The 25,706-nt window shown below is 44.0% G+C and overlaps 1 pseudogene; it reads right to left on the reverse strand.

Moving 5' to 3' along the window:
• Positions 1–46: 46 nt before the first annotated feature.
• LOC135510169 (butyrophilin subfamily 1 member A1-like) lies at positions 47–21,159 on the reverse strand (annotated as a pseudogene).
• Between the last annotated feature and the right edge of the window lie 4,547 nt (positions 21,160–25,706).

Consider the following 25,706-nt stretch of genomic DNA (forward strand, 5'->3'; position numbering starts at 1 on the left):
ACCGTCCTCCACTAACTAGTCTAACTAGAGGTCTCAGGTATTTGGGTTAACCAATGAAGACCTCACCTGGGACATGAATCTCAGTCTCCTTCAGGTGGTTGATCTCCGTCTGGTTAACTCTACAGGTGAACCTGTTGGTGTCAGTCTTGTTCACAGTGACATGTTGTCTCACAGCGTAGAGGTCCTCTGAGTCTCTGTGTCTCTCTGGAGGTCCATCAGCAGGGAGGAAGGTTCCAGAACTGTCCAGCCACTCCATCTGAGGTTCAGGAAACCAGCCTCCAGACTCACACTTCAGGACCACCCCCAGTCTTTAGTTCCATCAACAGAGATCACTGGCTGAGATACAGCACCTAGGAATATTGGGACACAGACAGTGAGTAAACAGCAGGTAGTAGGAATATTGGGAATATTGGGACACAGCAGTGAGAAAACAGCAGGTAGTAGGAATATTGGGACACAGCAGTGTAACAGTGTGGGAGGTTTTGATGTGTGAGGAGTGTGTTGTGAAGGCTGTGTGCTGAAAGACCAGCTGAATACATGATGAGGGAGGAAGACCAGCTGAATACATGATGAGGGAGGAAGACCAGCTGAATACATGAGGGAGGAAGACCAGCTGAATACATGATGAGGGAGGAAGACCAGCTGAATACATGATGAGGGAGGAAGACCAGCTGAATACATGATGAGGAGGAAGACCAGCTGAATACATGATCTCTAACAGAGGAAGGAATGATGATATGTCGATAGGGGACAACCTTGTTTTACTCCTCTAGATAGTTTTCAACTTTCTAAGATGTAGCCATTACTTACTATTTTACACCTAGGGTTCCTATACATAACTTTAACACATTTTATAAGAGATTCCCCAAAATTGAAATATTCCAAGCATTTAAATATAAACTCCAGTTGTACTTTATCAAAAGCCTTTTCTAAATCAGCTATGAAAACCAGGCCTGGTGTCCCCGATATTTCATAGTGTTCTATTGTTTCCAGTACTTGTCTTATATATCTCCAATGTAAAAAAAACCTGTCTGATTAGGATGAATAATATCTGACCTTTTCAATTCTATGCTCCAAGCATTTTGCATTTTCCCCATATTCCATCCAGTTGGCTTTATTTTTTATAATACATTACACTAGATCTTTCTTGAATAAGTTCCTCCATTTCTTTTTGTTTTCCCTCTAACTTATTCTGTGCCTCTATAGTACCGTTTTTATTGCTATCTAACTGTACTGTTAGTCCTTCAATTGCCTTTGTTAATATGGACTCTATTGATCTAAATTGCTTTAGTTTTATAGATGAGTACTGAATTGCAGGGCCTCTAAAGACACATTTAAAAGTGTCCTATACACTAAGGGGATCTGCTGTACCTGTTATGTTTGAAAAAGTCAGTTATAAATTCTTCTGTCCTATTTTCTAAACAATTTATCATCTAGTAGGCTTTGATTAAATTTCCAATATCCTCGCCCATGTGGAAATTCTGTAAGAGTAATATATATGCCAATTATGTGACGATCCGACAGCATTCTGTCCCCTATCAACACTTTCCAAACATTTGGTGAGAAATAGAAAGTAGTCAAGATGATTGATTAAGCCTCCGCCATGAATATCTCACTAGGTATTTAAGACTCCATACTCCACTAATTCCAATATATCCATGACATTCATGATTTTCGTAAGTGCCTGAGGGTGATATATTGTAGTGTGATTTCCTTTACCGGTCCATAGAGGTATTCAAGACCGTATTAAAATCTCCCACCATAATAATAGCGTCTAGTGTTGCTTGTAGAGTTGATCAATTCTTATATATTTTCAAAGAAGCTTGGATCATCATTATTCAGACAGGTTAATAAGCCATATATGTTTAAAATATTCCATCTACCTTGAGGATCTGTTTGGACAATTTCCACATTTGGATAAAAATTACTGTAAATAAAAATAAAAAAATTATACCTTCATTTAACTTGTCAAGTCAGTTATGACGGGGAACAGTGGGTTAACTGCCTGTTCAGGGGCAGAACAACAGATTTTTACCTTGTCAGCTCAGGGATTTGATCTTGCAACCTTTTGGTTACTAGTCCAACGCTCTAACCACTAGGCTACCCTACCGCCTCTACACTCTAACCACTAGGCTACCTGCCGCCTCTACACTCTAACCACTAGGCTACCTGCCGCCCCTACACTCTAACCACTAGGCTACCTGCCGCCACTACACTCTAACCACTAGGCTACACTACCGCCTCTACACTCTAACCACTAGGCTACCTGTCGCCCCTACACTCTAACCACTAGGCTACCTGCCGCCACTACACTCTAACCACTAGGCTACCTGCCGCCCCTACACTCTAACCACTAGGCTACCTGCCGCCACTACACTCTAACCACTAGGCTACACTACCGCCTCTACACTCTAACCACTAGGCTACCTGCCGCCCCTACACTCTAACCACTAGGCTACCTGCCGCCACTACACTCTAACCACTAGGCTACCTGCCGCCCCTACACTCTAACCACTAGGCTACCTGCCGCCCCTACACTCTAACCACTAGGCTATCTGCCGCCCTACACTCTAACCACTAGGCTACCTGCCGCCCCTACACTCTAACCACTAGGCTACCTGCCGCCCCTACACTCTAACCACTAGGCTACCTGCCGCCCCTACACTCTAACCACTAGGCTACCTGCCGCCCCTACACTCTAACCACTAGGCTACCTGCCGCCCCTAAACTCTAACCACTAGGCTACCTGCCGCCACTACACTCTAACCACTAGGCTACCTGCCTCCTCTACACTCTAACCACTAGGCTACCTGCCGCCTCTACACTCTAACCACTAGGCTACCTGCCGCCCCTACACTCTCACCACTAGGCCACCCTGTCGCCCCTACACTCTAACCACTAGGCTACCTGCCTCCTCTACACTCTAACCACTAGGCTACCCTGTCGCCCCTACACTCTCACCACTAGGCTACCTGCCGCCCCTACACTCTCACCACTAGGCCACCCTGTCGCCCCTACACTCTAACCACTAGGCTACCTGCCTCCTCTACACTCTCACCACTAGGCCACCCTGTCGCCCCTACACTCTCACCACTAGGCTACCTGCCGCCCCTACACTCTCACCACTAGGCCACCCTGTCGCCCCTACACTCTCACCACTAGGCTACCTGCCGCCCCTACACTCTCACCACTAGGCCACCCTGTCGCCCCTACACTCTCACCACTAGGCTACCTGCCGCCCCTACACTCTAACCACTAGGCTACCTGCCGCCCCTAAACTCTAACCACTAGGCTACCTGCCGCCCCTACACTCTAACCACTAGGCTACCTGCCTCCTCTACACTCTAACCACTAGGCTACCTGCCGCCCCTACACTCTAACCACTAGGCTACCTGCCGCCCCTACACTCTCACCACTAGGCCACCCTGTCGCCCCTACACTCTAACCACTAGGCTACCTGCCGCCTCTACACTCTAACCACTAGGCTACCCTGTCGCCCCTACACTCTAACCACTAGGCTACCTGCCGCCCCTACACTCTAACCACTAGGCTACCTGTCGCCCCATCATCAACCCTTTTGCATTTCTTTGCCCATGGGAGAAGTATATTTCATCCTTTTCCACAAAACTTAAATATATCCCCCCAGTCCTTTTTCCACAAAACTTCATCTAAACTTTTTGAATGAGTTTCCTGTAAACAATAGATATTATATTCCTTCTCCTTTAGCCAGGTAAATACTGATCGTCTTTTCTTATTATCTGCTAAGCCATTATAATTATAACTGGCTATACTTATTTCACCACTTACCATAATGAGACTCAACTTTCAATTAAATTTATCAAAAAATATGTTTGTAAACGTACCATTAAAAAGTAACATGATGATTGAGTGTCTATATGGCTGTACCATGATATTTGCATTGCTACTAAGTAAACCTCCAATTGGTCCCCACTATTCCACCCGCTAAAAGCCCTCCTCATCCCGAGTTGGTTTGTCATCCCAATGCCCGGCAGACCACCCTCGACCCCCTGTATACCGACTGGGATCCATCCTTTGAAAAGAGCACACACCATTTACAGAACAGAAGTAGACCAAATGCATTTCCATCGGCCTCACCTCCATTTGTATTATATATAGCCATCAAAATATATGTATATATATTAAAAATCCTGTTTCTTATTTTCCATAATTGGCTATCAACATTAAGATTATTTTTGTGCAAAAACATAAAACAGCCAGATTTACCAAAACAACCTCTGATCACATCTCCAGTGTTCATGACTCACCAACAATGAGTTGAACGGAGGTTTCCTTCACCCGGCTGGTCAGTGTTGGGATGAAGCACCTGTAGCTTCCAGCATCAGAGAGAGTCACTCTGTTCAGCTTTAAGGAGACGTTGCCGTTCTTCAGTTCTTCATGAAACATTAATATCCTTCCCTTGTAGGATGGAGACTGATCCTCATTGGAGTCTCTTCCTTGACGGTAAAGGTGGACGTTTTCTGCTGTCGGGTTCAATCTTGTCCACCTCACTACCATGTCCTCAGCACTGACATTGGGTTTCAGGGAACATGGTAGAATGACGTCATCACCAATTAAGGCAACGACTGGGTCAGCCGGTCCAACAACCTGAACCTCAGACGACCCTGGAGAAAAACAAATGACACACAGTTAAAGACAACTGGTAACTTCCTGTTGCTCCATGGATTCTGGTCCATTATGACACCATTCATTCCTATGTGAAGACTCAACAGCATTGAAGCTAAATATAGTCATTTAAGCTGGCGTCTCATGTGGGAGATTTATGTAGACAGTTTGAGCTACTCCAGGAAGTGACGTTACACACTAGCTCAGTGCTGCCCCCTCTCATTAAGTAACTCAAGTTGAAGGCCAACTGGGGTACTGCAGGCTGCCATTAGCAACATTTCACTGAGTATACAAAACATTATGAACACCTGCTCTTTCCATCACAGACTGACCAGGTGAATCCAGGTGAAAGCTATGCTCAGGCTAGCAACAACAGGTTATAAGATAAAGGATTCACACACAGGTATGAATGACTACCATGGAGGGAAAGCGTATAGACATGCCTAGGGTGAAAAAATACCCAGATACGGGATAACAATTCTGAGGGAATTTTGTGTGACAGTGTAGACTACACGATTCAAGACATTAATGTGACATTTTGTAAATGACATCGCCAAAGTCAAAGATCAGTCGGATAGTCAAGTTTTACAAGGGTAAGTTTGGCAGCATGAGTGAAGGAGGCTTTGTTGCGAAATAGGAAGCCAATTCTAGATTTAACTTTGGATTGGAGATGCTTAATGTGAGTCTGGAAGGACAGGTTACAGTCTAACCAGACACCTAGGTATTTGTAGTTATCCACGTATTCTAAGTCAGAACCGTCCAGGGTAGCGATGCTGGACAGGCGGCGAGGTGTGGGCAGCGATCGGTTGAAGAGCATGCATTTAGTTTTACTTGCATTTAAGAGAAGTTGGAGGCCACGGAAGGAGTGTTGTATGGCATTGAAGCTCGTCTGGAGGTTAGTTAACACAGTGTCCAAAGAAGGGCCAGAAGTATACAAATGGTGTCGTCTGCATAGAGGTGGATCAGAGAATCACTAGCAGCAAGAGCGACATCATTGATGTTTACAGAGAAAAGAGTCTGCCGGAGAATTTAACCCTGTGGCACCCCCATAGAGACTGGCAGAGGTCCGGACAACAGGCCCTCCGATTTGACACACTGAACTCTATCTGAGAAGTAGTTGGTGAACCAGGCGAGGCAGTCATTTGAGAAACCAAGGCTGCTGAGTCTGCCGATAAGAATGCTGTGATTGACAGAGTCGAAAGCCTTGGCCAGGTTGATGAAGACAGCTGCAGAGTACTGTCCTTTATCAATGGCAGTTATGAGCGTGGCTAAGGTGCACCCATGACCAGCTCGGAAACCAGATTGTATAGCGGAGAAGGTACGGCGGGATTCGAAATGGTCTGTAATCTGTTTGTTAACTTGGCTTTCGAAGACCTTAGAAAAGCAGGGTAGGTTAGATATAGGTCTGTAGCAGTTTGGGTCTAGTGTCTCCCTCTTTGAAGAGGGGGTTGACAGCGGCAGCTTTCCAATTTTTGGGAATCTCAAACGATATGAAAGAGAGGTTGAACAGGCTAGTAATAGGGGTTGCAACAATTTCGGCGGATCATTTTAGAAAGAGGGTCCAGATTGTCTAGTCCGGCCGATTTGTAGGGTCCAGATTTTGCAGCTCTTTCAGAACATCAGCTATCTGGATTTGGGTGGAAAAAAAATGGGGGAGGCTTGGGCAAGTTGCTGTGGGGGATGCAGGGTTTTTGACCGAGGTAGGGGTAGCCAGGTGGAAAGCATGGCCAGCCGTAGAGAAATGCTTATTGAAATTCTCAATTATCATGCATTTATCGGTGGTGACAGTGTTTTCTAGCCTCAGTGCAGTGGGCAGCTGGGAGGAGGTGCTCTTATTCTCCATGGACTTTACAGTGTCCCAGAACTTTTTGGAGTTTGTGCTACAGGATGAAAATTTCTGTTTGAAAAAGCTAGCCTTAGCTTTCCTAACTGCCTGTTTATATTGGTTCCAAACTTCCCTGAAAAATTGCAAATCACGGGGGCTATTCCATGCTAATGCAGAACGCCACAGGATGTCTTTGAGCTGGTCAGGGGCAGACAGGTCTGGAGAGAACAAAGGACTAAATCTGTTCCTGGTTGTACATTTTTTGAATGGGGCATGCTTATTTAAGATGGTAAGGAAACCACCTTTAAAGAATAACCAGGCATCCTCTACCTCTACTGAATGAGGTCAATATCCTTCCAGGATACCCGGGCCAGGTCGATTAGAAAGGCCTGCTCGCGGAAGTGTTTTGGGAGCATTTGACAGTGATGAGGGGTGGTCGTTTGACCGCAGATCCCTTACGGACGCAGGCAATGAGGCAATGATCACTGAGATCCTGTTTGAAAACAGCAGAGGTGTAGTTAGAGGGCAGGTTTGTCAGGATGATATCCAAGACGGTGCCCATGGTTACGGATTTGGGGTTGTACCTGGTAAATTCCTTGATGATTTTGTGTGAGATTGAGGGCATTTAGCGTAGATTCTGGGACGGCCGGGGTGTTAACTTCTCTAACGCTAACGTCCCACCTGACCAGCATCCAGTGAAAGTGCAGGGCGCCAAATTCAAATAACAGTGTTCTCATAATTACATTTCCTCAAACATTATTATACACCATTTTAAAGATAAACTTGTTGTTAATCCCACCACAGTGTCCGATTTCAAAAAGGCTTTACGAAAAAGCATACCATGCGATTATGTTAGGTCTGCACCTACTCACAAAACACCTCCATTTTTCCAGCCAAAGAGAGGAGTCACAAAAAGCAGAAATAGAGCCACATCAATTTACAGAAATAGTCATCATAAACTTTAATATAAGATACAAGTGTTATGCACAGAATTAGAGATATACTTCTCCTTAATGCAACCGCTGTGTCAGATTTCAAAAAACCTTTACGGAAAAAGCACACCATGCAATAATCTGAGTACAGCGCTAAGACACAAAAACAAGCCTTTCAGATATCCGCCATGTTGTGGAGTCAACAGAAGTCAGAAATATTCACTTACCTTTGATGATCTTCATCAGAATGGACTCCCAGGAATCCCAGTTCCACAATAAATTTATGTTTTGTTCGATATAGTCCATAATTTATGTACAAATACCTCCTTTTGGTTCACGCGTTCAGTTCACAAATCCAAACTCACGACGACGGGCAGGTCAGGCAAAAGTTCAGAATAAAAGTCATATTACAGTTCGTAGAAACATGTCAAAAAATAGAATCAATCTTTAGGATGTTTTTAAATCTTCAATAATGTTCCAACCGGAGAATTCCTTTGTCTTTAGAAATGCAATGGAAAGCAGGTCGCTCTCACGGCCACGTGCATGACCAACTCATGGCCTTCTGGGAGACCCCTTGGTGGATAGACAGACTGGTAGTCTATATTGTCACTATGAATGGTGGATAGACAGACTGGTAGTCTATATTGTCACTATGAATGGTGGATAGACAGACTGGTAGTCTATATTGTCACTATGAATGGTGGCGAGAGGACAGGATAGACAGATTGGTAGTCTATATTGTCACTATGAATGGTGGATAGACAGACTGGTAGTTATATCAGTCTTTATATCAGTACCATTATAGATCATGGTAATGACTATAGAGATAGGTCTTTATATCAGTACCATTATAGATTAGGGTAATGACTATAGAGGTAGGTCTTTATATCAGTACCATTATAGATTAGGGTAATGACTATAGAGATAGGTCTTTATATCAGTACCATTATAGATTAGGGTAATGACTATAGAGATAGGTCTTTATATCAGTACCATTATAGATTAGGGTAATGACTATAGAGATAGAGGATTCATCTTTATATCAGTACCATTATAGATTAGATTACCATTAAAGAGGATTCCTCTTTATAGCTGTGACATATCGTCATCCTCTGTTATAGATCATGTACTGTAAAACACACAGAATGCTGCAGGGTACTGACCAAGACCAGACGGAGAACACATTACACCGGTTTTAAGGTCTCTGTACTACAAAACATACAGAATGCTGCAGGGTACTGACCAAGACCAGACAGAGAACACATTACACCGGTTTTAAGGTACTGGCATTTTAACTATCCCAAAGCCTAGGACCAAGAGGCATGGAGAGACAGCCTCTAGTTACTATTATGTCCCCAGCCTCTAGTTACTATTATGCCCCCAGCCTGTAGTTACTAGTATGCCCACAGCCTCTAGTTACTAGTATGCCCCCAGCCTCTAGTTACTAGTATGCCCCCAGCCTCTAGTTACTATTATGCCCCCAGCCTGTAGTTACTATTATGCCCCCAGCCTCTAGTTACTATTATGCCCCCAGCCTCTAGTTACTATTATGCCCCCAGCCTCTAGTTACTATTATGCCCCCAGCCTGTAGTTACTAGTATGCCCACAGCCTCTAGTTACTATTATGCCCCCAGCCTCTAGTTACTATTATGCCCCCAGCCTGTAGTTACTAGTATGCCCACAGCCATTAGTTACTATTATGCCCCCAGCCTCTAGTTACTATTATGCCCCCAGCCTCTAATTACTATTATGCCCCCAGCCTCTAGTTACTAGTATGTCCCCAGCCTCTAGTTACTATTATGCCCACAGCCTCTAGTTACTATTATGCCCCCAGCCTCTAGTTACTAGTATGCCCCCAGCCTCTAGTTACTAGTATGCCCCAGCCTCTAGTTACTAGTATGCCCCCAGCCTCTAGTTACTAGTATGCCCCCAGCCTCTAGTTACTATTATGCCCCCAGCCTCTAGTTACTATTATGCCCCCAGCCTCTAGTTACTATTATGCCCCCAGCCTCTAGTTACTATTATGCCCCCAGCCTCTAGTTACTATTATGCCCCCAGCCTCTAGTTACTATTATGCCCCCAGCCTCTAGTTACTATTATGCCCCCAGCCTGTAGTTACTATTATGCCCCCAGCCTCTAGTTACTATTATGCCCCCAGCCTCTAGTTACTATTATGCCCCCAGCCTCTAGTTACTATTATGCCCCCAGCCTCTAGTTACTATTATGCCCCCAGCCTCTAGTTACTATTATGCCCCCAGCCTCTAGTTACTATTATGCCCCCAGCCTGTAGTTACTATTATGCCCCCAGCCTCTAGTTACTAGTATGCCCCCAGCCTCTAGTTACTATTATGCCCCCAGCCTCTAGTTACTAGTATGCCCCCAGCCTCTAGTTACTATTATGCCCCCAGCCTCTAGTTACTATTATGCCCCCAGCCTCTAGTTACTATTATGCCCCCAGCCTGTAGTTACTATTATGCCCCCAGCCTCTAGTTACTATTATGCCCCAGCCTCTAGTTACTATTATGCCCCCAGCCTCTAGTTACTATTATGCCCCCAGCCTCTAGTTACTAGTATGCCCCCAGCCTCTAGTTACTATTATGCCCCCAGCCTCTAGTTACTATTATGCCCCCAGCCTCTAGTTACTATTATGCCCCCAGCCTGTAGTTACTATTATGCCCCCAGCCTCTAGTTACTATTATGCCCCCAGCCTCTAGTTACTATTATGCCCCCAGCCTCTAGTTACTATTATGCCCCCCCAGCCTCTAGTTACTATTATGCCCCCAGCCTGTAGTTACTATTATGCCCCCAGCCTGTAGTTACTATTATGCCCCCAGCCTGTAGTTACTAGTATGCCCCCAGCCTCTAGTTACTATTATGCCCTCAGCCTCTAGTTACTATTATGCCCCCAGCCTCTAGTTACTAGTATGCCCCCAGCCTCTAGTTACTATTATGCCCCCAGCCTGTAGTTACTATTATGCCCCCAGCCTGTAGTTACTATTATGCCCCCAGCCTCTAGTTACTATTATGCCCCCAGCCTCTAGTTACTATTATGCCCCCAGCCTCTAGTTACTATTATGCCCCCAGCCTCTAGTTACTATTATGCCCCCAGCCTCTAGTTACTATTATGCCCCCAGCCTCTAGTTACTATTATGCCCCCAGCCTCTAGTTACTATTATGCCCCCAGCCTCTAGTTACTAGTATGTCCCCAGCCTCTAGTTACTATTATGCCCCCAGCCTGTAGTTACTATTATGCCCCCAGCCTCTAGTTACTATTATGCCCCCAGCCTCTAGTTACTATTATGCCCCCAGCCTGTAGTTACTATTATGCCCCCAGCCTGTAGTTACTATTATGCCCCCAGCCTCTAGTTACTATTATGCCCCCAGCCTCTAGTTACTATTATGCCCCCAGCCTCTAGTTACTATTATGCCCCCAGCCTCTAGTTACTAGTATGCCCCCAGCCTGTAGTTACTATTATGCCCCCAGCCTCTAGTTACTATTATGCCCCCAGCCTGTAGTTACTAGTATGCCCCCAGCCTCTAGTTACTAGTATGCCCCCAGCCTCTAGTTACTATTATGCCCCCAGCCATTAGTTACTATTATGCCCCCAGCCTCTAGTTACTATTATGCCCCCAGCCTCTAGTTACTATTATGCCCCCAGCCTCTAGTTACTATTATGCCCCCAGCCTCTAGTTACTATTATGCCCCCAGCCTCTAGTTACTATTATGCCCCCAGCCTCTAGTTACTATTATGCCCCCAGCCTCTAGTTACTATTATGCCCCCAGCCTCTAGTTACTATTATGCCCCCAGCCTCTAGTTACTATTATGCCCCCAGCCTCTAGTTACTAGTATGCCCCCAGCCTCTAGTTACTATTATGCCCCAGCCTCTAGTTACTAGTATGCCCCCAGCCTCTAGTTACTAGTATGCCCCCAGCCATTAGTTACTATTATGCCCCCAGCCTCTAGTTACTATTATGCCCCAGCCTCTAGTTACTATTATGCCCCCAGCCATTAGTTACTATTATGCCCCCAGCCTGTAGTTACTATTATGCCCCCAGCCTCTAGTTACTATTATGCCCCCAGCCTCTAGTTACTAGTATGCCCCCAGCCTCTAGTTACTAGTATGCCCCCAGCCTCTAGTTACTAGTATGCCCCCAGCCTCTAGTTACTATTATGCCCCCAGCCTCTAGTTACTATTATGCCCCCAGCCTCTAGTTACTATTATGCCCCCAGCCATTAGTTACTATTATGCCCCCAGCCTCTAGTTACTATTATGCCCCCAGCCATTAGTTACTATTATGCCCCCAGCCTGTAGTTACTATTATGCCCCCAGCCTCTAGTTACTATTATGCCCCCAGCCTGTAGTTACTATTATGCCCCCAGCCTCTAGTTACTATTATGCCCCCAGCCTGTAGTTACTATTATGCCCCCAGCCTGTAGTTACTATTATGTCCCCAGCCTCTAGTTACTATTATGCCCCCAGCCTGTAGTTACTATTATGCCCCCAGCCTCTAGTTACTAGTATGTCCCCAGCCTCTAGTTACTATTATGCCCCCAGCCTGTAGTTACTATTATGCCCCAGCCTGTAGTTACTATTATGCCCCCAGCCTCTAGTTACTATTATGCCCCCAGCCTGTAGTTACTATTATGCCCCCAGCCTCTAGTTACTAGTATGTCCCCAGCCTCTAGTTACTATTATGCCCCCAGCCTCTAGTTACTATTATGCCCCCAGCCTCTAGTTACTATTATGCCCCCAGCCTGTAGTTACTATTATGTCCCCAGCCTCTAGTTACTATTATGCCCCCAGCCTCTAGTTACTATTATGCCCCCAGCCTCTAGTTACTATTATGCCCCCAGCCTGTAGTTACTATTATGCCCCCAGCCTCTAGTTACTATTATGCCCCCAGCCTGTAGTTACTATTATGCCCCCAGCCTCTAGTTACTAGTATGCCCCCAGCCTCTAGTTACTATTATGCCCCCAGCCTCTAGTTACTATTATGTCCCCAGCCTGTAGTTACTATTATGCCCACAGCCTCTAGTTACTATTATGCCCCCAGCCTCTAGTTACTAGTATGCCCCCAGCCTCTAGTTACTATTATGCCCCCAGCCTGTAGTTACTATTATGCCCACAGCCTCTAGTTACTATTATGCCCCCAGCCTGTAGTTACTATTATGCCCCCAGCCTCTAGTTACTATTATGCCCCCAGCCTCTAGTTACTATTATGTCCCCAGCCTGTAGTTACTATTATGCCCCCAGCCTGTAGTTACTATTATGCCCCCAGCCTGTAGTTACTATTATGCCCCCAGCCTCTAGTTACTATTATGCCCCCAGCCTCTAGTTACTATTATGCCCCCAGCCTGTAGTTATTATTATGCCCCCAGCCTGTAGTTACTATTATGCCCCCAGCCTGTAGTTACTATTATGCCCCCAGCCTGTAGTTACTATTATGCCCCCAGCCTGTAGTTACTATTATGCCCCCAGCCTGTAGTTACTATTATGCCCCCAGCCTGTAGTTACTATTATGCCCCCAGCCTCTAGTTACTATTATGCCCCCAGCCTGTAGTTACTATTATGCCCCCAGCCTCTAGTTACTATTATGCCCCCAGCCTGTAGTTACTAGTATGCCCCCAGCCTGTAGTTACTATTATGCCCCCAGCCTCTAGTTACTATTATGCCCCCAGCCTCTAGTTACTATTATGCCCCCAGCCTCTAGTTACTATTATGCCCCCAGCCTGTAGTTACTATTATGCCCCCAGCCTGTAGTTACTATTATGCCCCCAGCCTCTAGTTACTATTATGTCCCCAGCCTGTAGTTACTATTATGCCCCCAGCCTCTAGTTACTATTATGTCCCCAGCCTCTAGTTACTATTATGCCCCCAGCCTCTAGTTACTATTATGCCCCCAGCCTGTAGTTACTATTATGTCCCCAGCCTCTAGTTACTATTATGCCCCCAGCCTCTAGTTACTATTATGCCCCCAGCCTGTAGTTACTATTATGTCCCCAGCCTCTAGTTACTATTATGCCCCCAGCCTGTAGTTACTATTATGCCCCCAGCCTGTAGTTACTATTATGCCCCCAGCCTCTAGTTACTATTATGCCCCCAGCCTCTAGTTACTATTATGCCCCCAGCCTCTAGTTACTATTATGCCCCCAGCCTCTAGTTACTATTATGCCCCCAGCCTCTAGTTACTAGTATGCCCCCAGCCTCTAGTTACTATTATGCCCCAGCCTCTAGTTACTATTATGCCCCCAGCCTGTAGTTACTAGTATGCCCCCAGCCTCTAGTTACTATTATGCCCACAGCCTCTAGTTACTATTATGCCCCCAGCCTCTAGTTACTATTATGCCCCCAGCCTGTAGTTACTATTATGCCCACAGCCTCTAGTTACTATTATGCCCCCAGCCTCTAGTTACTATTATGCCCCCAGCCTGTAGTTACTAGTATGTCCCCAGCCTCTAGTTACTATTATGCCCCCAGCCTCTAGTTACTATTATGCCCCCAGCCTCTAGTTACTATTATGCCCCCAGCCTCTAGTTACTATTATGCCCCCAGCCTCTAGTTACTATTATGCCCCCAGCCTCTAGTTACTATTATGCCCCCAGCCTTTAGTTACTAGTATGCCCCCAGCCTCTAGTTACTATTATGCCCCCAGCCTCTAGTTACTATTATGCCCCCAGCCTCTAGTTACTATTATGACCCCAGCCTCTAGTTACTATTATGCCCCCAGCCTCTAGTTACTATTATGCCCCCAGCCTGTAGTTACTATTATGCCCCCAGCCTCTAGTTACTATTATGCCCCCAGCCTGTAGTTACTATTATGTCCCCAGCCTCTAGTTACTATTATGCCCCCAGCCTGTAGTTACTATTATGCCCCCAGCCTCTAGTTACTATTATGCCCCCAGCCTGTAGTTACTATTATGCCCCCAGCCTCTAGTTACTATTATGCCCCCAGCCTCTAGTTACTATTATGCCCCCAGCCTGTAGTTACTATTATGCCCCCAGCCTCTAGTTACTATTATGCCCCCAGCCTGTAGTTACTATTATGCCCCCAGCCTCTAGTTACTAGTATGCCCCCAGCCTCTAGTTACTATTATGCCCCCAGCCTCTAGTTACTATTATGTCCCCAGCCTGTAGTTACTATTATGCCCACAGCCTCTAGTTACTATTATGCCCCCAGCCTGTAGTTACTATTATGCCCCCAGCCTGTAGTTACTATTATGCCCCCAGCCTCTAGTTACTAGTATGCCCCCAGCCTCTAGTTACTATTATGCCCCCAGCCTGTAGTTACTATTATGCCCCCAGCCTCTAGTTACTATTATGCCCCCAGCCTGTAGTTACTATTATGTCCCCAGCCTCTAGTTACTAGTATGCCCCCAGCCTCTAGTTACTATTATGCCCCCAGCCTGTAGTTACTATTATGCCCCCAGCCTGTAGTTACTATTATGCCCCCAGCCTCTAGTTACTATTATGCCCCCAGCCTGTAGTTACTATTATGTCCCCAGCCTCTAGTTACTATTATGCCCCCAGCCTGTAGTTACTATTATGCCCCCAGCCTCTAGTTACTATTATGCCCCCAGCCTCTAGTTACTATTATGCCCCCAGCCAGTAGTTACTAGTATGCCCCCAGCCTCTAGTTACTATTATGCCCCCAGCCTGTAGTTACTATTATGCCCCCAGCCTCTAGTTACTATTATGCCCCCAGCCTGTAGTTACTATTATGCCCCCAGCCTCTTGTTACTATTATGCCCCCAGCCTCTAGTTACTATTATGCCCCCAGCCTGTAGTTACTATTATGTCCCCAGCCTCTAGTTACTATTATGCCCCCAGCCTCTAGTTACTATTATGCCCCCAGCCTCTAGTTACTATTATACTAGTTACTATTATGCCCCCAGCCTGTAGTTACTAGTATGCCCCCAGCCTCTAGTTACTATTATGCCCCCAGCCTGTAGTTACTATTATGCCCCCAGCCTCTAGTTACTATTATGCCCCAGCCTCTAGTTACTATTATGCCCCCAGCCTATTATGCCCCCAGCCTCTAGTTACTATTATGCCCCCAGCCTCTAGTTACTATTATGCCCCCAGCCTCTAGTTACTATTATGCCCCCAGCCTGTAGTTACTATTATGCCCCCAGCCTCTAGTTACTATTATGTCCCCAGCCTGTAGTTACTATTATGCCCCCAGCCTGTAGTTACTATTATGCCCCCAGCCTCTAGTTACTATTATGCCCCCAGCCTCTAGTTACTAGTATGTCCCCAGCCTGTAGTTACTATTATGCCCCCAGCCTGTAGTTACTATTATGCCCCCAGCCTCTAGTTACTATTATGCCCCCAGCCTCTAGTTACTATTATGTCCCCAGCCTGTAGTTACTATTATGCCCCCAGCCTGTAGTTACTATTATGTCCCCAGCCTCTAGTTACTATTATGCCCCCAGCCTGTAGTTACTATTATGCCCCCAGCCTCTAGTTACTATTATGCCCCCAGCCTGTAGTTACTAGTATGCCCCCAGCCTCTAGTTACTATTATGTCCCCAGCCTGTAGTTACTATTATGCCCCCAGCCTGTAGTTACTATTATGCCCCCAGCCTGTAGTTACTATTATGCCCCCAGCCTCTAGTTACTATTATGCCCCCAGCCTCTAGTTACTATTATGCCCCCAGCCTGTAGTTACTATTATGTCCCCAGCCTCTAGTTACTATTATGCCCCAGCCTCTAGTTACTATTATGCCCCCAGCCTGTAGTTACTATTATGCCCCCAGCCTCTAGTTACTATTATGCCCCCAGCCTCTAGTTACTATTATGCCCCCAGCCTGTAGTTACTATTATGCCCCCAGCCTCTAGTTACTAGTATGTCCCCAGCCTCTAGTTACTATTATGCCCCCAGCCTGTAGTTACTATTATGCCCCCAGCCTCTAGTTACTATTATGCCCCCAGCCTGTAGTTACTATTATGCCCCCAGCCTCTAGTTACTATTATGTCCCCAGCCTCTAGTTACTATTATGCCCCCAGCCTGTAGTTACTATTATGTCCCCAGCCTCTAGTTACTATTATGCCCCAGCCTCTAGTTACTATTATGCCCCCAGCCTCTAGTTACTATTATGCCCCCAGCCTGTAGTTACTATTATGCCCACAGCCTCTAGTTACTATTATGCCCCCAGCCTCTAGTTACTATTATGCCCCCAGCCTGTAGTTACTAGTATGTCCCCAGCCTCTAGTTACTATTATGCCCCCAGCCTCTAGTTACTATTATGCCCCCAGCCTCTAGTTACTAGTATGCCCCTAAGCCTGTAGTTACTATTATGCCCACAGCCTCTAGTTACTATTATGCCCCCAGCCTCTAGTTACTATTATGCCCCCAGCCTCTAGTTACTATTATGCCCACAGCCTCTAGTTACTATTATGCCCCCAGCCTCTAGTTACTATTATGCCCACAGCCTCTAGTTACTATTATGCCCCCAGCCTCTAGTTACTAGTATGCCCCCAGCCTGTAGTTACTATTATGCCCACAGCCTCTAGTTACTATTATGCCCCCAGCCTCTAGTTACTATTATGCCCACAGCCTCTAGTTACTAGTATGTCCCCAGCCTCTAGTTACTAGTATGCCCCCAGCCTCTAGTTACTAGTATGCCCCAGCCTCTAGTTACTAGTATGCCCACAGCCTCTAGTTACTATTATGCCCCCAGCCTCTAGTTACTAGTATGTCCCCAGCCTCTAGTTACTATTATGCCCCCAGCCTCTAGTTACTATTATGCCCCCAGCCTCTAGTTACTATTATGCCCCCAGCCTCTAGTTACTAGTATGTCCCCAGCCTCTAGTTACTATTATGCCCCCAGCCTCTAGTTACTATTATGCCCCCAGCCTGTAGTTACTAGTATGCCCCCAGCCTGTAGTTACTATTATGCCCCCAGCCTCTAGTTACTATTATGCCCCCAGCCTCTAGTTACTATTATGCCCCCAGCCTCTAGTTACTATTATGCCCCCAGCCTGTAGTTACTATTATGCCCCCAGCCTCTAGTTACTATTATGCCCCCAGCCTCTAGTTACTATTATGCCCCCAGCCTCTAGTTACTATTATGCCCCCAGCCTCTAGTTACTATTATGCCCCCAGCCTCTAGTTACTATTATGCCCCCAGCCTGTAGTTACTATTATGCCCCCAGCCTGTAGTTACTATTATGCCCCCAGCCTCTAGTTACTATTATGCCCCCAGCCTCTAGTTACTATTATGCCCTCAGCCTCTAGTTACTATTATGCCCCCAGCCTCTAGTTACTATTATGCCCCCAGCCTGCAGTTACTATTATGCCCCCAGCCTCTAGTTACTATTATGCCCCCAGCCTCTAGTTACTATTATGCCCCCAGCCTCTAGTTACTATTATGCCCCCAGCCTCTAGTTACTATTATGCCCCCAGCCTCTAGTTACTATTATGCCCCCAGCCTCTAGTTACTAGTATGCCCCCAGCCTGTAGTTACTATTATGCCCCCAGCCTCTAGTTACTATTATGCCCCCAGCCTCTAGTTACTATTATGCCCCCAGCCTGTAGTTACTAGTATGCCCCCAGCCTCTAGTTACTAGTATGCCCCCAGCCTCTAGTTACTATTATGCCCCCAGCCATTAGTTACTATTATGCCCCCAGCCTGTAGTTACTATTATGCCCCCAGCCTCTAGTTACTATTATGCCCCCAGCCTCTAGTTACTATTATGCCCCCAGCCTCTAGTTACTATTATGCCCCCAGCCTCTAGTTACTAGTATGCCCCCAGCCTCTAGTTACTATTATGCCCCCAGCCTCTAGTTACTATTATGCCCCCAGCCTGTAGTTACTATTATGCCCCCAGCCATTAGTTACTATTATGCCCCAGCCTCTAGTTACTATTATGCCCCCAGCCTCTAGTTACTATTATGCCCCCAGCCTCTAGTTACTATTATGCCCCCAGCCTCTAGTTACTATTATGCCCCCAGCCTCTAGTTACTATTATGCCCCCAGCCTCTAGTTACTATTATGCCCCCAGCCTCTAGTTACTATTATGCCCCCAGCCTCTAGTTACTATTATGCCCCCAGCCTCTAGTTACTATTATGCCCCCAGCCTTTAGTTACTAGTATGCCCCCAGCCTCTAGTTACTATTATGCCCCCAGCCTCTAGTTACTATTATGCCCCCAGCCTCTAGTTACTATTATGCCCCCAGCCTCTAGTTACTATTATGCCCCCAGCCTCTAGTTACTATTATGCCCCCAGCCTCTGGAATAGCCTGCCAGAGAACCTGAGGGGGGCTGAATCTGTAAATAATAATATTAATATTAATATTAACTAATATTTTAGTTTTTATTTTCCTCTTTTTTTTTCCTCTTTCTTTTTTTTTTTTTTACTGTGAAGCACATTGTGTTTCATGTCTGAAATGTGCTGTATAAATAAAGCTTGATTTAATTTGATCTGTTTCAGCATGGGCAGTGCCATTGAGGCTACAACCCCACCTAGTTGACTACTTTGACCCCTTGAAAATGGTGGAAGCCCTAAATGGTGCTGCACATGCTTAAACAGCCTATTGGCCATTACAGGCCTCTGTCATTCTATATGGTAATGCCTTGTGACTGCTGTGAAGCAAGAAGAACTTCCGGGTCACATATTTCTGGATTTCTTCAGAATAAGACTCCCGTCATCTATACTTTGTAAATTAATAATTAGGGCGAAAATGTGCACAATTATCAAAATATTTTGTACTAGTTATCATACAAAGAATGATTACACTTTTTTTTTTACGGGATATGTGATTGTTAGGTGATTGTTTTATTTGATTATTTCTAATTGGTCAACAGTGTGTTTTGTGTCCTATCATCTATTGCACCATACACAGTTTAATAGTAACCTATAGCAACATGATCTTTAACATTCCATCTACTGAACACTCCATCTACTGAACACTCCATCTACTGAACACACTGATCCCCGATCTACTGAACACTCCATCTGCTGAACACTCCGTCTGCCGAACACTCCGTCTGCCGAACACTCCATCTACTGAACACACTGATCCCTTGATCTGCTGAACACTCCGTCTACTGAACACTCCATCTACTGAACACACTGATCCCTCGATCTGCTGAACACTCCGTCTACTGAACACTCCGTCTACTGAACACTCCATCCGGTCTACTGAACACTGAACACCGTCTACTGAACACTCCGTCTACTGAACACTCCGTCTACTGAACACTCCGTCTACTGATCACTGAACACTAATCTATAATGGTACGAAATCTATCTCTATGGATCAATCTATAATGGTACTGATATATAAAGTCATTACTAGTCTATAATCTGATATCTATCTCTAGTCATTACCCTAATCTATAATGGTACTGATATAAAGACTTATCTCTATGGTCATTACCATGATCTATAATGGTACTGATATGAAGATGAAAATGGCTCAGTGCCTATAATTTAGTCTGTGTGTAGAATGGGGCATAAAGGAAATTACCTCTACTAGATTATGCTGATAAGGTAAACAGCATACAAATGTGGCCTGTGTATTAATTTGCCTATAACTAATCAGAATTACATTCATTAATTACATAAAAAGAGAATACTTCAAAATGAGAAGATCCTGCCATGGAAAAGACGACTGGGTGGACATGAAGTGGAAGGGAGGGGAAATAACTCCCACCATGCAGCAGGACACCTTCAGCTGCGGGTCTTTGTAACGCAGGTTTGATAGTTATATTTTCAATAATGAATGGCTAGCTGTTATGTGACAATTAGGTCAAAAACTATCTTTTATGTTTTGGTGTAAATGGCCAAGGAAGTTGCACAGAACTTCCAACATCCCAAATGGTTATAGAATCGTCACAGAAACACATGAAACAGCTTCTACTAAAAATGTCTGGTATGTAATGTCATTCAAAGTAAATGTAAAAAATAAAATAAAAATTCCTGAAACGAGTCACGTATTTGTGTATATCCACTGCACAATTCTTAGGTGTGTTGGTTTGAAGGGAAATACATGAACTGAAAATGTAACCACAGTAATGGCGGCCTGAGGTTTTACGTTAGGAATTCTTTGTCTCTTCAACTTAGATGGTAAAACGTCTCCTCTTTTTAGTCATAAACATGGCGACACTTCCTCTTCCTGCCTAACAAGTTTCGCCGTTCTCTACCTTGTGCGGACACTATTTTCACGCCACTTCGATACAGTTACGATTTTCGTAACATTTTATGAGAGCACTTTCACGAACCATTTTCCTAACCTTTAAATAATTCAACTAATTCTCCTAACCTGCTGCGAAACAGTCACTGCCGTATCGAAGTACTGTGTAAATAGTTTTTGTCTGCCACCCTACAGCACCACACCCAAACTACCCCGTCTGATCAGACAACACAACATTTCATGCACTCGGTTATGATCCTGCACTTCAATTCTCCCCGTTTCTTTCTTATTAATATTATGTTCAGATAATAAAATAGCCTACAGGCTAAATAATGAAGGAATAATGTTGTGTCCTACCTGTCGTTTTCAATGAAACACTGATGAACAGAATCCCAAAACACCAGACCGACGAGGTCGGAAAGGTCTTCATTTCATGAACAAAACAAGTCTGACTCCAAGGTAAAGCTGTTTGTAACTGGTGAATAAAACTATTAGGAGTTTAGAAAATAAACCAAAACAGTTGAATGACTAATTTGTCAACGAACAGAATGTAACACGACGTCTGTTCCAGAAATAACGGGGGAAAAGGGTGGTGGAGTTTCACACTTTACTTTCACTTTCACTTTCACTTACAGTACTTCTAGTTGAATATCATCTCGCGATATCTAGTTCCGTCTTGTGTTCTGATATGAACATTAACTTCATGCCATCTCGCGATATCTAGCTCCATCTAGTGTTCTGATATGGACATTAACTTCCTGTCAAATTTCCTCAAACACATACGAGCACTAATGTGAATCGTGAAATGAATGTGACAACAACTAGGCTGTAGTAAATATTTCAACTAGAAACAATTTACGATGTGAAATGACCCAAGAACATTGATCATATAAAATATATGTGATATTCACTTTCAGTTGTTGACTATCTAGACAGGTGTGAGCAGTATGGCAGAAATTACACTAATTGTATCAGAGAGAAAGGTAGAGTCAACATGCCGCGAAGTGGTAGGCCACACAAACTCACAGAAAGGGACCGCCGAGGGCTGAAGCACGTGGCTTGTAAAAATCATCTGTCCTCAGTTACAACTACCGAGTTCCAGGGGTGGAAGTAACAAATTACTCACGTTCCTGTAATTGAGTAGCTTTCGGTGGACTTGTACTTTTTTTTTTGTATTTTTCAAAAGCTGTACTTTTACTTAAGTACATTTTCAAAACCAACAATCTAGAAAAAGGATACACATCAACATGTTGTAAATATATTTTATTGGCATGAATGGCGTTTGTTGTGTAATGTAGCTAAGTGTTGCTACTATCCAGTTCCATTGCATTAAATCTGTAGCATAATGCTAACGTTAGCTAGCTCGTGTTGCTAGCTAGTTAGAAGCCTGAACAACGTCTTTACACAGCTGCAGGAACTAATTAATGAACTTGTGAAGATAAAATAAATAAATAATTTTGAGACCTGGGATTTTTAGGTAAGTCTATTATTTTGTTTTGCTTGCGTATTACCTAGCTATATCTGGTTGGATCACTGAGTTTCCAATAATAGCCAAGAATAATGCTTGGTAAAACAACAGTTCTTATAACTGGGGGAAAGAAAACAATATTCCCTAATATCCGTATGTATTTGGACAGTGACATTATTCAAAACGTGCTGTAATTTCTAAATGGTTAATTTGTTATGAATAAAACACCTTCTTAACAGTCTGCACTTTCACCCCATTGTATCTTTTAAAATCCAATGTGCTGGACTACAGAGCCAAAACAAAAATGTTGTCATTGACCAAATAATTACAGATGCTGGTTTAAGATCATTTGTATAAAACCAAACTGGTCAGGCTGTATACATTTTGCCCAGATTGATGTAACCATTTTGTCCACAGAGGAAGCATCTAACACGCTGCTGCCAGATCTTCTTACTAAAAACTAAACTTCAAAAGGCTGGAAGCCAAATGTGCCATTCAGATTGCTGCTGCAATCCTTCTGCCAAAGTTCAAGACGTCTGGGACTGACAAAGCTGATGTCATCACAGTCTGAATGATTTCTTTACTCCAAGAGGTTTTAATTGTCCATATGATGATATATTTTGCTCTTTGACTCTTTAATTGTTTTTTTGTTATGTTTTTTATTTTTTTCATTATTTACAGGTACTGGACAATAACCTTTGCATATACAGTTGAAGTCAGAAGTTTACATACACTTAGGTTGGAGTCATTAAAACTCATTTTTCAATCACTACACACATCTTGTTAACAAACTATAGTATTGGCAAATCAGGTAGGACATCTACTTTGTGCATGACACAAGTAATTTTTCCAACAATTGTTTACAGACAGATTATTTCACTTATAATTCATTGTATCACAATTCCAGTGGGTCAGAAGTTTACATACACTATGTTGACTGTGCCTTTAAACAGCTTGAAAAATTCCAGATAATGATGTCATGGCTTTAGAAGCTTCTGATAGGCTAATTGACATAATGAGTCAATTGAAGGTGTACCTGTGGTAGTATTTCAAGGCCTACCTTCACACTCAGTGCCGCTTTGCGTCATTGCATCATTGGAAAATAAAGAGAAATCAGGCAAGACCTACAAAAAAAACAATAGTAGAACTTCACAAGTCTGGTTCATCATTGGTAACAATTTCCAAACGCCTGAAGGTACCACGTTAATCTGTACAAACAATAGTACGCAAGTATAAACACCGTAGGACCACGCAGCTGTCATACCGCTCAGGAAGGAGATGCGTTCTGTCTCCTAGAGATGAATGTACTTTGGTGCGAAAAGTGCAAATCAATCCCCGAACAACAGCAAAGGACCTTGTGAAGATGCTGGAGGAAACAGGTACAAAAGTATCTATATCCACAGTAAAACGAGTCCTATAGGGAAGCCACTGCTCCAAAACCGGCATAAAAATCCCAACTGTGAAGCACGGGGTGGCAGCATCATGTTGTGGGGGTGCTTTGCTGCAGGAGTGACTGGTGCACTTCACAAAATAGATGGCTACATGTGGAAGGAAAAATTACGTAGATATATTGAAGTACAATCTCAAGACATCAGTCAGGAAGTTAAAGCTTGGTCGCAAATGGGTCTTCCAAATGGACAATGACCCCAAGCATACTTCCAAAGTTGGCAAAATGGCTTAAGGACATCAAAGTCAAGGTATATGAGTGGCCATCACAAAGCCCTGACCTCCTACAGAAAATGTGTGGGCAAAACTGAAAAAGTGTGTGCGAGCAAGGAGGCCTACAAACCTGACTCAGTTCCACCAGCTCTGTCAGGGGGAATGGGCCAAAATTCACCCAACTTATTGTGGGAAGCTTGTGGAAGGCCTGAAACGTTTGACCCAAGTTCAACAATGTAAAGGCAATGCTACCGAATACTAATTGAGTGTATGTAAACTTCTGACCCACTGGGAAAAACTGAAATAAATCACTCTACTATTATTCTGACATTTCACATTCTTAAAATAAAGTGGTGATACTAACTGACCTAAGACAGGAAATTTTTACTAGGATTACATGTCAGGAATTGTGGAAAAAATGAGTTTAAATGTATTTGGCTAAGGTGTTGTAACGTCCTCTTCATCTGAGGAGGAGAAGCAAGGATCGGACCAAAACACAGCGTGGTAAGTGTCCATATTGATTTATTCAAAAACACAACTGAACACTGGAACAAAATAAACGTGCATCAACGAAACAGTCCCGTGTGGCGACTGACACGTAAGACAAACACCCACGAAACACGTGGGAAAAGGCTACCTAAGTACGACTCAATCAGAGACAACTAACGAAACCTGCCTCTGATTGAGAACCATACTAGGCCAAACATAGAAAAACAAACAGATTGCCCACCCAACTCGCGCCCTGACCATATAAACAAAGACAAAACAAAGGAATAAACGTGTCCTACTTCAACAGTAACTATGTACAGACATGGACTCAAATCAACATTAGAGAATTTGTGGTCTGAATGTATTTGAACAACTCAAATCAATCTCAGTATCTGAGAATAACAAGTGTGGAAGTTGTTAAAAAAATAATTTTCTATGTACTTCTGTATATGTAATGTTGTTTACATGTAATGCTTGAGGCTAAATGTTCCATAAAACACCAGAAATTAACCAACAAGATCCAGCTGATTTTATATTAAATCTTCAACTTAACATACAATGTCAAGGGATGTCAAGGGATGCTGGAGAGGCGAAGCAGGGGAGTCAAACATTTAATATGGAACGAGACAGGAACAGCGTGAGCACGCAGACAAATAACACTCAATTCTGCAGAATTATTTTTTTAAATATATAATATATATATATATATTTCAATATATATATATATTAAAATATATATATATATATATATACAATTATCTTTTTAAATATTCATTTGTTTATGAAGCATTTAGTTGCCACTCCCTTTTCACATGAACTTCCATTCTTGAAAATAACCGTCAAAGTAGCAAATCAATTTAGAAGTAACTTTTTACTCTAAGTACTTTTTAAATGTGCTACTTTTTACTTTTACTTGATTACAATTTCATTAAAGTAACTTCTACTTGAGTAGGATTTTTCTTACCACCTGAGTTCTAAACTGCCTCTGGAAGCAACTTCAGCAAAATAACTGTTTGTCTGGAGCTTCATGAAATGAAATGGTGGCCGAGCAGCCGCACACAAGCCTAAGATCACCATGCGCAATGCCAAGCGTTGGCTGGAGTGGTGTAAAGCTCACCGCCATTGGACTCTGGATCAGTGGAAACGTGTTCTCTGGAGTGATGAATCACGCTTCACCATCTGGCTGTCTGACGGATGAATCTGTCAGTCTGACAGACGAATCTGGGTTTAGCGGATGCCCCAATGCATAGTGCCAACTGTAAAGTTTGGTGGGGGAGGAATATTGGTCTGGAACTGTTTTTCATGTTTTTGGCCTCTTAGTTACAGGGAAGGGACATCTTAACATTACAGGATACAATGACACTAGACGATTATGTGCTTCCAACTTTGTGGCAACAGTTTGGGGAAGGCCCTTTCCTGTTTCAGGCCCCCGTGCACAAAGCGAGGTCCATACAGAAATGGTTTGTTGAGATTGGTGTGGAAGAACTTGACTGGCCTGCACAGAGCCCTGACCTCTACCCCAATCGAACACCTTTGGGATGAATAAGA

This window comes from Oncorhynchus masou, chromosome 23 (assembly GCF_036934945.1).
Source record: "Oncorhynchus masou masou isolate Uvic2021 chromosome 23, UVic_Omas_1.1, whole genome shotgun sequence".
NCBI classification, from domain to species: Eukaryota; Metazoa; Chordata; class Actinopteri; order Salmoniformes; family Salmonidae; genus Oncorhynchus; species Oncorhynchus masou.